This window comes from Aplidium turbinatum, chromosome 1, assembly GCF_918807975.1.
Source record: "Aplidium turbinatum chromosome 1, kaAplTurb1.1, whole genome shotgun sequence".
Classification (NCBI taxonomy): Eukaryota; Metazoa; Chordata; class Ascidiacea; order Aplousobranchia; family Polyclinidae; genus Aplidium; species Aplidium turbinatum.
The window spans coordinates 12,539,550-12,552,104 of record NC_137472.1 but is presented as its reverse complement, the minus strand read 5'-3'; the positions used below and the strand labels follow the sequence as shown (position 1 = coordinate 12,552,104).

The 12,555-nt window shown below is 33.0% G+C and overlaps 2 non-coding genes across 2 annotated transcripts; one reads left to right on the top strand and one right to left on the bottom strand.

Moving 5' to 3' along the window:
* The first annotated feature begins 7,155 nt into the window (after positions 1-7,155).
* On the top strand, positions 7,156-7,238 carry Trnal-uaa (transfer RNA leucine (anticodon UAA)). The gene has a single exon. It is a non-coding gene; the product is annotated as a tRNA-Leu (tRNA).
* A 4,901-nt stretch (positions 7,239-12,139) lies between these two features.
* Positions 12,140-12,222, bottom strand: Trnal-uaa (transfer RNA leucine (anticodon UAA)). The gene has a single exon. It is a non-coding gene; the product is annotated as a tRNA-Leu (tRNA).
* Positions 12,223-12,555: the final 333 nt, after the last annotated feature.

The following is a 12,555-nucleotide window of genomic DNA, read 5'->3' as shown; positions in this document are numbered from 1 at the left end:
GAACTTTTCCGTCATTGATTTTGTCATCAATTTGGACTATTCTTTTATTTGTATTTTAATTTCAACTGTAGCCCTAATTTTAGGATAGGCCTACAACAATATATTCTACGACCTGTGGTATAATTGTTTTGAAATTTTTGTCCAAAATTCTCCCCTACCCTGACATCTACTTTTTGCATAAATTTGATTTGTGTTGTATTGCATTGGCATTATGTTTTATTTATAACTATAACATAAAAATAACAAGAGATGTTGAAAAAAGTTTTATGGAAATCCATACTTTACAAAATCAGATATTATTGACCAACTCTAATAGTGATGATGCTCTGCTGCTGTGATCTGCAGTACAAGAATTAGGCTATCAAAAAAACTTGTTACTTCTTAGTTATTTACTTCACAAATGTGGATACAAACGATCTGTTTTAGCCTGATGCTGCGGATCCGCTGCAACACCACACTGACTACAACACCACTAGTCATTGCACATGACTAGATGTGTTCCAAATGCTAGTGACAAATCGATATTACTGTAACGAACCGGCAGCATGAAGCTAAAACAGGTCGTTTGTATCTACATTTGCAAAGTAAGCAACAATCATGCTGGTAAAAGCAGAATTTAAAATCTTTGCCAATGCTATATGTGCAATAAACATAGCGTTGCGTAAAACACACACAATCATTTTTCATAGATAGAATTGTTCTAAAATTTCACACGATATTGCTGCAATAGGAAGTAAAGTAATTTCTTAATCTTCTTCCTACTCAGAATTTCCTCGGTTCTCACGCCTGCGCAATTTCTCAATAAAAAACAGATGACTCAGTGCCTTCGTGCCTTTTTCATACTTTCAGTTGCCTGTTGTATTACAAATGCACATGCTGCAGTGCACTGTATGTAGACGCAATGGAACAATAAAATTATTATTATTAACAGTAACAGATTAAATTGATTGAATTTGCACTGTTTGGACTGTCAGGTTGCCAAAGATTAATAATATGGGTGACACCACATCCAAGCCAGCAATAAAAACTGGGGGCCATCTGGTTACCAATGGGCGATATATTGGGCCCAACTGGCACCCAATTGTATTTATCGTGCTCAAGTTTCTACCCAACTGGGCAGCCCAGTTTGAAAATGTTAGAAGAAAAACGCTTCTCAGCGGTGTCGAACTGATGTCTTTGGAATCTGGATCCCAGACGGATACGATGTGCCACTGAATCTCACGCCGAAAAACTTCAAGTTCAGAGGTAATGAAAACACCTTTTCTTTGTAGTTGAAGGGAAGGTGAAAGAAGAAAATGTTTAAAAATATCTACAGTATGTTGCCATTACAGTATAACAAATGGTGCATTAATTTAAATTACTAATATTCTGAACTAATGTGGGAAGTTCAACTCAAACTAAATTTGTAAAATGTTTTTGTGCAAATGGGTTGCCTAGATTGAACACACATGAAGTCTCACACTAACCCTTGCAATAATTATTGGCCGTATCAGAACAACACTGACAAAGTTGTTTTCATACAGCCAATAAAAATATTTTTGTTTTATAAAAACATTTCTTATTGGGCAACCTACTTCCACCCATGTTGGGATGATTTCACAAATGGGCTGCCCAAATTCAACCCACATTAGTGCTCATGTTTTCTGCTTTCTTTTTCAAACTAAAAGAAACTAATAAGAAGTTGAAATTAAAGATTGGGCTTGATTTGGGGCAATTAATTAAACAACATGAAATACTGGACTTGTGTTAATCCATTTTTGACCTATAAATAACCCACATGGTGTGCCCACAAGCCCGAGTGCCCACTTGAATTTTTATTGAGCCCAGTCTGGCTTGCTGGCTGGGATGACAAATTTGAGTAAAATAATTTTTATTAATTGTTACAAAACAAAGTCTCGAGGACCACACTTTGTTTAAACTTTGACCCTAAGTAGACCACAAAATGTTGGCTCATAGGTTACGGTTTGCAAACCTCTTGGTTAAAGATTCGGAATCTGAATAAAAGTTGCTTAGTTACCCGTTTGAAGCACAAATGTAAAATCAACACGGCGTTGATATCGTCTTGCTGGTTACTTTTTAATAAAAATGCAGACCTTTATACAAATTACAAAACGTTGGTTTGCGTTCCTCAGTGCGCACGGTTTCGTCACTACAGCATCTGGACTAGGCTGGCGCAAAATCTCGAAAAAAAAATTGTTTTCTTTTAAACTTTTCGTCAGTTTGGAATATTGTTCCTTTTGGTAAATGTATCTCCTACACCAAATTTCACAAAAAAATACTAACGTTTGACCCTGGTTCACCTGGTTTGAATTTTTTAAAAATATCGAATTTTCGCTTATCCCTGAAACTGCTCACCCGCTATCTTCTAACGCACTCTAGCATCTTAATGGACACAATAAGAGGCAGTAACACAAACTTGTAGCAAGCAAAGTGGTTTAATTAGCAACTCCATGAACACTGACACGTGTAGCCTATTACTCTCAAAATGTCGAATTCTACCACATTTCAGACATGATTTTCTTTGTGCACCCTTCACCGTAGTAAATATCTACTGCTTTCAGTTTCTTGAATCATTTGACGATGTTTATCGATTTTCACAGGCCAACAAAACTTTTTTTTATATAAAGGCAGTTATTTTAAGGTCATTTTAAGGTATTTCGAGGCCCCTTATTCTGAAAATGCACTAAGTTTTCTCGAATTGGCTCTAGTTTTTGAGTTACAGCAATAATATTTTTTTCGCAATTTTTGAGACCCTATAGATTTAACGTCGTGTCGTTTACTACATAGACAAAACTGGAAGTAATCCTAGACACATTTCTGAGTTGTATAAACGCTATTTGGAACCAATCACGTTGATTACAACCCAAACAAACAGCTATTTAACGTTTACTGGCCTAGTAACAATCAAAATATGATGTGAAGTAAGCCTGAGGATACAAGATGAATATAGGCCTATAGTAGTAGTAGATGCAAAAATGTACTAACCCTCAGTACGAACTGGTAAGGCCCCTCGCTTGGTACGAACCCTAGATCGCATCCTTTGTGGTACGAACCGAAGATAGGTTGTTTGGTCTGAACTTTGTGGTACGAACTTGTAAGAACGGATGTTATGACGTAGCCAGCGGTACTAAGCCTAGTCGGTACGAACGGATGTTATGACGTAGCCAGCGGTACTAAGCCTAGTCGGTACGGACGGATGTTATGATGTAGCCAGCGGTACTAAGCCTAGTCGGTACGAACTTGTAAGAACGAATGTTATGACGTAATGATATGTAAGAACGACCGGTAAGAACTCTATGAACGAACTTGGTATCGAACCCTCCGACCTAGGACGGATTCGGTACGAACGAGTGATGCTAATAGGCTATGTATTAAATCTAAGTACGAACTTTAGCTAGAAACTACAAGCTTACTTGCTATGGAACTTGGTTTACTTATAAAAAGCAACAAATAAATATTTTTTCGTTTGTGGTCTGTAAAGAGTGATTTTTTTTTATGTTACATTGCTAATGATCAGTGACCTGGGTTCAATTCCCATGACTGAGGTTGTTTTTTTAATTTATTTAACTAGTGATAATGTGATCTGAGGAACTTTTTTAATCAATTTAACTAATGATGATGTGCTCTGTGTTCGATTCCCATGTCTGAGTTGTGTTTTTTTTTTAAAGCAATAAAAATGTAAAGTTTCATACATTAGATGTCTTGCTGGTCAGTTTGCATACATGCATAATCACAGTGGTTGGAATGACTACAAGATATAGAAAAGACTTTAAAACATAACCAGCTTATTTTTATTAATTCACAAAGCAACCTTTTAACCTGAAATTAAAGTTAACAAACTCATTTTTGATTTAACATCATTGTGGGTTATTTTAATGTTGTTCTAACTGTAGACACACAGCTGGGGACCACTGCAATAATCTAACTTCTACCAAGCAAATAACCTAACACCTCGTATGCTAGTCAATAGGAAAGTCATTTTTGATGTCACATTATTGTGGATTCTTTGATTTTGTTTAAATTTTATAACTGTAAACGATGTAAAGTTCATAGATCGGTTAATATACAGGGTTTGTTTATTAATGTGTGGGTTAATATGCGGGGTTAATTTTATAAACGTTTTGTTAACTTTTTGTCGGATTGGGTGTAGCTATGTTTTTCGCAAAGGTGTTTGCTTGTAAGAATAGAGTTTTCACTATTATAGGTAGGTCTATTCGCTCGATTCTAGATCTTTCCAAATGCTGTGTTTTGTTCTTGCTGAATTTCGGTAAATCAATGAGGTTTCACTGCTTTTTGGTTTGTATAGGTTAGTTAATTTCGTTATTCTTTGATTCTTTTAATCAGTGGCTTGCTTTTAGTTTATTGTAAGGTAAATGGTCAAAGGGGTGCTTAGTCGCTTATTAGTTGGTTATATATAAGACTTATTATAATCTATGACTGGTCTAAAAGCTTAATAAATACTGCATTTTAGCATTTTTATTTCGGTTAATCTTCGTTTCGGTTTATGTTGGTTTCGGTAAACCTTTATTCCGTTAGGTCTACATTTTGCTAAAGCAGTGTTTTTTTACTAAAACTTTATGGTAATGTGTATTAAATGTTACTAGTCTGAAAAATTAATTTTGTTGGTATAATATCACTTAAAGGTTGTGAGAATCATAGCTTGACCAAAATGACCTAACTTTAAGCTTGTCATGAAGGCATAACATTTACGGTTTTGTTTTATGATCTTTACAACAACTGCACTACTCCATGATATTAACATAAAGGTACAACTCAACACACAAGCAGTACTGTAAATTGAGACATAGAACCTCCTGTTTTGGTTGTGTTCAACTTAGATCCATGTATCTTATCGTGTTTATCTTATCATTTTGCTAAGCATCCATTTCATAAAGATCGTTACAGCAATGATTTTAGCTAAAACTTTATGGTAATGTTTACAAAATGTAACTAACTTGGAAATTATTTTTGTTGATATAGTATTGCAATGGCTTGGTCAAAACAATGTAACTTTTGTTATTTGTGTTTGCATAAACAACTTTTACGTTTTTTATATGATGCTAATAACAGCTAAACATTTAACGTTGTCTTTTATGGAATGAGAACAACCAAATGAACAGCTATGAAACCAATTGTTGCAACACATAATCACACTTGATGATAATAACACACAAACAAGATCCTGAACACAAGTTTTACTTTGTAATTATTAAACAGAAACTCGAAGGTTGTGATGTTTTGTTGTAGTTTCTATAAACTTGTAAAAAAAACATAACATTTGTTAAACTATTTTTCAGTTTGTGAATTATGGAACATAAACTTTGTAGTTAGTTAATAATATTTTTTGATGGTTGGTTAGTGCAATAAAAACTTTGTGATTTGTTGAAATTATTGTTCAGTTTGTAAACAAAAATTTAAGTTGTGATTTAAAATAATTTTTCATGTGTATTTTTTTAGCAAAACTTTCATCATGTTTCCTTATTTCACATTTATTAACTTTACAAAATTTCATGTTATGTGAATAATTATGTATATAATGTAAACTTCATATTTGATTTAACTTATAAATTAATTAAGATAATAATAACTCAAATTGATAGCTTTTTTGTACATAGTTTTGTTTGAAACAAAAAAAATTATGATAATGTTTAGTTTACAATAACTTATTACTACTTATTGTGAATAAATGTGAGTTATTCTCAGATTGATATTTTGTTTTCTTATTTCTAAAAAATAATACATCGGCTTATCTATTTTTTATATGTTGCACAATTCAGTTTTTAAAGTTTTAGAGTAAGAAATCAAGATGAGGTATTCCAGCAACCATATCGGAGCGCCTGAAACCATAAAATGTAGCTACTCAAAGCGCACTTATAATTTGCAAACGCTTCAAACATTTTCGATGTGTCACATTAGACTTTTAAATGGCAACACCGTTTACTTAAGGTTTCACCTCCATTCTGTTCTGAAGTTTTTATTGTTGAGCTGTTGGTTCCGTGATCGATCCCATGCTTCCATTTGTAAGAAGTATTAGTTGTAAAGAAAGGAGCGTTGTTCCCGGCTATCAGCACAAGGCTGAGCACTCACTAGTACAGCGAGCAGTTGCGATTCGCTAACCATATCGGTGTAGCTTTCACGCTTGTTAATACTTGGGTCACAGGTATTTTTTCACATTTTCAACCCTCCTGTTATTTTTTGTTAAACACAAGCATGATTTACTTTGTAAATGGTAAAATTTTCATGCTGGTAGTTTTATCAAGCATATTAGAATATAATACAATTCATCTGTAAAGATAATGATTGCCTAAACTTACTGTTTTAATATAGCAATGTAATATTTTTTAAATCGTGGTAAGTTGTATAGTGCATAAATCATTTTTAAGGCCTTTGTGTTTTGCAATCTCCGGAACCACTGTAGGCTACAAGATTCTTTTAAGAAGCAAAGGAAGTTATGTTCTTCAGCTTTTTGTAATTATATCTAACCTAATAGATAAACATTCAACCTCTAACAGATATACTAAACTATTTTATTGCATTGAAAGATGTTTTCTAGCAACCCATCGTTTTACACGTTCTATATGCCTCTAACTTTATGTAATAATTTTACCATATCTACTTATAGCTTAATTTCAGTGAGGTATATTTAAAACAACAACTTTTTTTTTACGAGTGTAAACCCACAACTAAATTTTTTCACTTCTATTCGTTGGTGGGTGGAAGCACACAAGCAGGTCTTGGAAACGAAAATTTATTTATGCCTGTTCTAATGCATTGTCTTGTATCCAAACCACACACTTGATCTGTTAGCCTACACTGATTGATTTGTATAAAAATGAACCCACATTTCCTTAATTCCTATCAAATTCGTATAACGAAGTGTATCATACAACTTAATCGCTTGCTTTAATTGGATAACACCCTTTAATAAACTGCTAGCACCTCGTGTTCGAATAGCTTAGGCACCTGCTATAGCACATAATTTCATGATCACAAGTTTTCACAGTCGAATTATGTCTTAAAAGTCTTTGTTTTATCACAGTCAAAACATCTTTTAAATGAAATTACAATAAACTGTTTTATGTTGTATAAAACATACCTAGTATAACAAGTTTTAGGTGGGTCATGCGTACTGAGCACTTGTTTAGGCCACAACAAACTAGATTGACCGAGTGGTTAAGGTGTTGGTCTTAAGTACCAATGGACTAGCGTCCGCGTGGGTTCGAATCCAACATCTAGTATTTTGATTTTCGGTTATTTTGTAACACATACTTTGATTTATTTTGTTTCTTAACATCACTTCAGTTGCTTGTACACACGGTTGTATTTTTTTCTCAGTCATAACAAGGTTCCTTTTTCGCATAAAAACATAGAAATCTAAACATTTCCAATAAGTCACCTTTTGTTTGCTCAGATTTCAACATAAATAGATGAAAAATCTGTTTACCTTTGATCTATTTGACTATTTTCTGACAAATAATAACACTTTTGCAACAACTTATTAGGTTTTTACGTGTGTTCTAACTACAATCTACTTATCACGAGTTTACATGGCGGATAAAAATAAAGAAACTCAGCTTAGAATGGTGTAACCTTCGTGATTTGCGATAAGTTTGTGCCTACAAAATGTCAATTTTGAAACTGAACCAAAGTTAAGCACATATAACCATAACATCTTACTTATTTGTATACAGCAATACCAAAAGTAGTAATTATTTCCAACCATATAACATCATCCATTCTGTTAGAATCGATGTAACCTATTTTTTAAACAAGTCAGAACACGATTTATATTAAATTAGCGCTTTATTTTAAATCGATCACAACATCATTTCAAATTGATTCTCTGGTAATTAAGTTTTTTTTTTAGTTTTTGGTAAATGTTTATTTGTTTACATCATGCAAAGGCACATTTTTTATTTCGCTGTGTTATTGTTTGTTTTGTTTTTTTTGTAAATATCTCCATCTTGTGTGTAACTTTAAGTGTTTTGTAAGATCTAAACAACACTCAATCAATGTGATACATTTCATGGTAGCTTTTGAACAGGTCTAAACCGGTTTTGATGAAAATATGCTTGTAAACACATGATGATGCTTTATTAAATGACCCACGTTCACGTATATCAATCACGAGCCAAACCAATTGCAATAATTTTGTTTCACAACATCAGAAGACTTTGTTTTCGTAGATTTTAATAATTGTTTGGTCTGTAATCGACTTTACCGGTTTGTTTACCATCAACTTACGTTTAAACATTAGAAAATTACTTGAACATTCTACTTCGTTACATAGTACTATAGCATTTACGCGTGATGACTTCTTGTAAAAACTACAAACCAATGACACCAATTTATTTAACAGAACTATCAAGTGAAGATTTGTTCATCATTACCGCAACTATTTCTATTGTCTTTTCACCATTCACCATTGAATCATCTCCTCAGACTTTCTTTTGTCGTGTGTTATCATCATCATCAGCCGGTCATGCCACTGCTGGCAGATGGCCTCCACATACATGTTTCCACATCATTCTGTCTTTTGCTGTTCTCATCCAGGTGATGCCAATCTTTTCTTCTATGTTATCTCGCCATCTTCTTTTTGGTCTCCCTCTAGTTCTTCTTGCATATCTTGGTGTCCATTCTGTGGTTATCTTGGCCCATCTGTTATATAATGTTTAATTCTTAAAAATGTGTTATTTGAACAATTTTCCGCTTTTATGCTTATCCTCATCTCAAATAGATTGCTTGTGAAGACAGTATATTTTAATTGTTTCCATATTATAGTAAGGTAAAGATTTCCATGTTTCATTTAACTCTTTTATCTTGCTCCTACATCTAAACTTATTGTTTGGTTCCTCTTGAACTGTCTTTCGGTCACATGTTCCTGGTGCTTCATCTTTATTACCCTATCTCACTTAGAATACCCTGGTTTGTGGTTAGTCTTTGTAATACCGACATAATATGCATATTATGCACTTTGTACTAGTTTTTGCTTCCAAACAGTAGATTCGACCTCTTTATCTTCACTTAATCTTACAGCACAACCGCTTTAATTTATTCCAAACACTTCTTGTTTAGTCTTTCTCTGATCTTATTGGCTCAGAACTTAATAAGTTTACCAACTCGTCTTTCTGTCTTTACATATCCATGGTATTTTACCACCACTCGTGTGTCTTTTCGCAGATATAAATCCAAAGGTAAAGCTTTAATTTTGTGTAACTTTTCAAAATAAATTCAAACGATTTTTTAAGACATGCCCAAAATATCATAAAGTTGTGTTTGAACCTAGAAACAAAAAGAAAAAAAATGTATATCTATGTAATACTTTTCACTAAACACAGATGCAAAATTGTTAAATCACCCAGTTTTGATGATGACTGTCTGTTACACAATAACAATCTATCTTTTGCTTGAGAAAAAACGCTTTTCTTTTAGATAAGTCACATATCTGTACACACTTTTCCGCAGTGATTGTCTAACAAAGTGGTGCTCCTTCCACAACACTTACTCGAGATGTTTGTGGTGACGTACTTGTATTTAATATGATTATGTTATGCTAACTGCAAGCTATCAAACAAAATCTAAGACAACGTAAAGCATTCACCAAAGCACATTTGTCAAGAAAAACTAGAATATACTATATATAAAAAAATACTTTAATTTATTCTACATAATTTTTAAAAGGTATAATATGATATATATATAGTAAGAATATAATAGAAAGATATAATTTTATAGGATAATCTAGTTATAATATGTTTTTCTGCAAATGTGCTTTGGTGAATGCTTTACGTTGTCTTAGATTTTGTTTGATAGCTTGCAGTTAGCATAACATAATCATATTAAATACAAGTACGTCACCACAAACATCTCGAGTAAGTGTTGTGGAAGGAGTACCACTTTGTTAGACAATCACTGCGGAAAAGTGTGTACAGATATGTGACTTATCTAAAAGAAAAGCGTTTTTTCTCAAGCAAAAGATAGATTGTTATTGTGTAACAGACAGTCATCATCAAAACTGGGTGATTTAACAATTTTGCATCTGTGTTTAGTGAAAAGTATTACATAGATATACATTTTTTTTCTTTTTGTTTCTAGGTTCAAACACAACTTTATGATATTTTGGGCATGTCTTAAAAAATCGTTTGAATTTATTTTGAAAAGTTACACAAAATTAAAGCTTTACCTTTGGATTTATATCTGCGAAAAGACACACGAGTGGTGGTAAAATACCATGGATATGTAAAGACAGAAAGACGAGTTGGTAAACTTATTAAGTTCTGAGCCAATAAGATCAGAGAAAGACTAAACAAGAAGTGTTTGGAATAAATTAAAGCGGTTGTGCTGTAAGATTAAGTGAAGATAAAGAGGTCGAATCTACTGTTTGGAAGCAAAAACTAGTACAAAGTGCATAATATGCATATTATGTCGGTATTACAAAGACTAACCACAAACCAGGGTATTCTAAGTGAGATAGGGTAATAAAGATGAAGCACCAGGAACATGTGACCGAAAGACAGTTCAAGAGGAACCAAACAATAAGTTTAGATGTAGGAGCAAGATAAAAGAGTTAAATGAAACATGGAAATCTTTACCTTACTATAATATGGAAACAATTAAAATATACTGTCTTCACAAGCAATCTATTTGAGATGAGGATAAGCATAAAAGCGGAAAATTGTTCAAATAACACATTTTTAAGAATTAAACATTATATAACAGATGGGCCAAGATAACCACAGAATGGACACCAAGATATGCAAGAAGAACTAGAGGGAGACCAAAAAGAAGATGGCGAGATAACATAGAAGAAAAGATTGGCATCACCTGGATGAGAACAGCAAAAGACAGAATGATGTGGAAACATGTATGTGGAGGCCATCTGCCAGCAGTGGCATGACCGGCTGATGATGATGATAACACACGACAAAAGAAAGTCTGAGGAGATGATTCAATGGTGAATGGTGAAAAGACAATAGAAATAGTTGCGGTAATGATGAACAAATCTTCACTTGATAGTTCTGTTAAATAAATTGGTGTCATTGGTTTGTAGTTTTTACAAGAAGTCATCACGCGTAAATGCTATAGTACTATGTAACGAAGTAGAATGTTCAAGTAATTTTCTAATGTTTAAACGTAAGTTGATGGTAAACAAACCGGTAAAGTCGATTACAGACCAAACAATTATTAAAATCTACGAAAACAAAGTCTTCTGATGTTGTGAAACAAAATTATTGCAATTGGTTTGGCTCGTGATTGATATACGTGAACGTGGGTCATTTAATAAAGCATCATCATGTGTTTACAAGCATATTTTCATCAAAACCGGTTTAGACCTGTTCAAAAGCTACCATGAAATGTATCACATTGATTGAGTGTTGTTTAGATCTTACAAAACACTTAAAGTTACACACAAGATGGAGATATTTACAAAAAAAACAAAACAAACAATAACACAGCGAAATAAAAAATGTGCCTTTGCATGATGTAAACAAATAAACATTTACCAAAAACTAAAAAAAAAACTTAATTACCAGAGAATCAATTTGAAATGATGTTGTGATCGATTTAAAATAAAGCGCTAATTTAATATAAATCGTGTTCTGACTTGTTTAAAAAATAGGTTACATCGATTCTAACAGAATGGATGATGTTATATGGTTGGAAATAATTACTACTTTTGGTATTGCTGTATACAAATAAGTAAGATGTTATGGTTATATGTGCTTAACTTTGGTTCAGTTTCAAAATTGACATTTTGTAGGCACAAACTTATCGCAAATCACGAAGGTTACACCATTCTAAGCTGAGTTTCTTTATTTTTATCCGCCATGTAAACTCGTGATAAGTAGATTGTAGTTAGAACACACGTAAAAACCTAATAAGTTGTTGCAAAAGTGTTATTATTTGTCAGAAAATAGTCAAATAGATCAAAGGTAAACAGATTTTTCATCTATTTATGTTGAAATCTGAGCAAACAAAAGGTGACTTATTGGAAATGTTTAGATTTCTATGTTTTTATGCGAAAAAGGAACCTTGTTATGACTGAGAAAAAAATACAACCGTGTGTACAAGCAACTGAAGTGATGTTAAGAAACAAAATAAATCAAAGTATGTGTTACAAAATAACCGAAAATCAAAATACTAGATGTTGGATTCGAACCCACGCGGACGCTAGTCCATTGGTACTTAAGACCAACACCTTAACCACTCGGTCAATCTAGTTTGTTGTGGCCTAAACAAGTGCTCAGTACGCATGACCCACCTAAAACTTGTTATACTAGGTATGTTTTATACAACATAAAACAGTTTATTGTAATTTCATTTAAAAGATGTTTTGACTGTGATAAAACAAAGACTTTTAAGACATAATTCGACTGTGAAAACTTGTGATCATGAAATTATGTGCTATAGCAGGTGCCTAAGCTATTCGAACACGAGGTGCTAGCAGTTTATTAAAGGGTGTTATCCAATTAAAGCAAGCGATTAAGTTGTATGATACACTTCGTTATACGAATTTGATAGGAATTAAGGAAATGTGGGTTCATTTTTATACAA